A 3,091-nucleotide genomic window follows, 5' to 3' on the forward strand; every position below is an offset into this window, starting at 1 on the left:
CCCATAAAATTTAGTTGCTCATGTTCCATGTTGTGGCCATAAGGTAGGTATTTTGAATTGCTCGTTCCACATCCATTTATATTGCATTACATTACTGAGTGAACCTGTGAAGAGCTAAGTAAACCATCAATTTTTTTATTCAAAAGTTCTACCTAATTAGAGAGTATGGTGACCGAATCAGCATTAAAAACGTTGGCTTCTTTCGTTGGCTTTATCCTCATGACTTGCCACTGATAATTATTCAGTGACATCTCTTCTATAAATTCATAAGCTTTCTCAGGTGTCTTATTATTGATAGTCCCACCAGCAGCTGCGTCAATCATCTGTTTAGTCGAAGGATTCAGGCCATTGTGAAATGTTTGAACCTACAACCATAAGGGCAGCCCATGGTGAGGGCACCTTCTCAAGAGGTCCTTGTATCTCTCCCATGCATCATAGAGTGTTTCTAGATCCATTTGCACAAAAGAAGAGATATCATTCCTTAATTTGGCTGTTTTAGCCGGCGGAAAATATTTAAGTAAAAACTTTTCGGTCATTTGTTCCCAAGTAGTGATTGACCCTTGTGGTAACGAGTTCAACCACTATTTTGTTCCTCAACGAAAAGGGAAACAACCGAAGGCGAATGGCATCATCAGAAATGCCATTGATTTTAAAAGTGTCGCAAAACTCTAGAAAATTCGCCAAATGAGCGTTTGGGTCCTCGTCTTGCAAACCATCAAACTGCACAAACTGTTGGATCATTTGAATTGTGTTAGGTTTCAGTTCAAAATTATTTGCAGCAACAGCAGGCCTAACTATACTTGACTCAGTTCCTGTTAAAGTAGGTTTAGCATAATCATACATAGTGCGTGGAGCAGGATTCTGATTTACTGGATCAGCAACTATCGTAGGAGGTAACGGGTTTTCCTGATTTTCAGCCATCTCCTCGGTTGTGGTGGAAATATCGTCCTCTTGCTCTTCCTCTGTGTATCTTAGGCTTCGCCTTATTTCTCTTCTGTTTCTGCGAGCTATGCGATCGATCTCACTGTCAAAAAGTAATAGTCCTGACGGGTTTCTTCTACTCATACACTATAAAAATCTGCCAGAAGCGAATAAACAAAAAATTAGAAAAGAAAATAAAAATTTAGATTGCAATAAAAGTAAAATGGCTAAAGTAATAACAATCGAGTGTTCCTAATATCTTAGTTCCCTGGAAAAAGTGCCAAAAACTTGATGTGATGTGAATCGTGATAAGTTTTATAATTTATGAATGTCCGTTCTTGAAAACTAACTATTATCACGACAAAGGCAAGTGCACCTTATCGAACAGTAGTGTAGCTTATGGCAAGACCGGGATGTCGAACCCAAATGAACTAAAAGTACTAGTATTAACTTTCTTTTTATTATCTAGCCTAAAAATAAAGAGGTTTGTTTTATCTAAACTAATTACTAAACTAAGAATGCACAGAAAGAAAATTGGGGAAATAATTTTTGGGAAAACTGAATGATTTGGACAATACTTAAGGGAAAAATCCAGCTAGACTTCACTTGTTATTTCCTCTGAATCAGACGATTTATTCACTTGACTTGATCCATAGAAATCCCTAAGTTATATTATTATCTCTCTCGAGACTAACAACATCTAACCCCAGGTTGATTAATTGAAATCTCTTTCTAATTAAAACCCCTAGTGTTGTATTAACTCGATCTATGGATTCCCTTATTAGGTTTTATCCTAATCCGGCAAAATTATGTCACCCTATCCCTAGGCGTGCAATCAAATCCACTTAATTATGTTAGATCTACTCTTAGACAGGGACTTTTGCTCTTTTGAATAAGCACATCAACACTTGAATCAATATCCTGGAATATTAAAGCAAGAATTAAGAACTCATAATTAAGAACAAGTTAAATATTTATCATATAATTCAGATAATAATAACAAGATCCGTCTTAGATTTCATTCTAGTTCATATTTATGAAAGAAAACATCTCAAAAGAATAATGATAACAAAACATAAAGAAAACCCAAGAATTCTTGAAGGGAATTGAAGGGAGATCTTCAGTCTTGAAGGTGAATCCTGCTTCTGAGATGGATGAATTGACTTTCCTCGAGTAATTCCTTGCCTCCTACTCCGTGTGTCCCCTCTTATCCTCCTCTAGTGTGTTTAAATAGGCTTTAGAATGCGTAAAAGCCCTCAAGAGTGGCCTTTTCCGAATAGGACTAAACTTGGGCTCGACAAGGACATGCCTGTGTGACATGCCCGTGTTTGATTTCTTCAATCTGTGTTCAAGTCTGTTAAATAGACACGGGCATGTGGTCTACCCGTGTAAGTCGTGCTCAATTCTGGTAAAAGGACACGGGCGTGTGGTCTACCCGTATATGGAAGTCCAGGCCGTGTTGATTTCACATGTTGGTCTATTTTCTCCGTTTTTGGCCCGTTTCTCACCCTTTTTATTCTCTTATGCTCACCTAAGTATAAAACATGAAATTAAAGGATTAGGAGCATCGAATTCACCAAATCTAAGGAGAAATCATCCAACCATGTGCTAAGCATGGGATAAAAATATGTATAAATTACAGTTTATCACCATGGAATCATGTTGATAATTTGTTTATTATTTTCATATGGACTTACTAAGCTTTAAGCTTACTCCTTCCTTTCCATTTCTTTTAGTATTGTCAGGTTGGCTCAAGGTTGGAGATCGTCGAAGGCAGCATCACACTATCAAGCCAATACTTTTGGAATATTGTTACATATGTTAGAATTATCAAGTGAGTGGCATGTATAGGGACCTAGTTCTATGACATGTGTTATTATGATTTGGCCAAATGTATTGGCCTATTTTGAGCTATTGTATATGGCCATGAGATGTGGCTCATATTGATTATGGCTTTTAAGTATAGCTAGTTAAGTTATGATTTATTGCTTATGATGTGAAGATATGATTATGTTTGTTTGTCATGCATGGTTGGCAATATGTCATGTGTGTTGAATGCATGTTTTATGACCATGAATTAAATGTATAATATGGAGATAAATAATAATGCTTTGAACATGGAAATTTGATGATAAGTTGAAATAAATTGGTACAAAGATAACTATGGTAT

General features: G+C 36.4%; 1 non-coding gene across 1 annotated transcript; it reads left to right on the forward strand.

The window, feature by feature from the left end:
• Positions 1 to 381: 381 nt before the first annotated feature.
• On the forward strand, positions 382 to 488 carry LOC128290998 (small nucleolar RNA R71). Its single transcript, XR_008280775.1, has one exon. It is a non-coding gene; the product is annotated as a small nucleolar RNA R71 (small nucleolar RNA).
• Positions 489 to 3,091: the final 2,603 nt, after the last annotated feature.

Source organism: Gossypium arboreum, chromosome 3, assembly GCF_025698485.1.
Source record: "Gossypium arboreum isolate Shixiya-1 chromosome 3, ASM2569848v2, whole genome shotgun sequence".
Lineage (NCBI taxonomy): Eukaryota > Viridiplantae > Streptophyta > Magnoliopsida > Malvales > Malvaceae > Gossypium > Gossypium arboreum.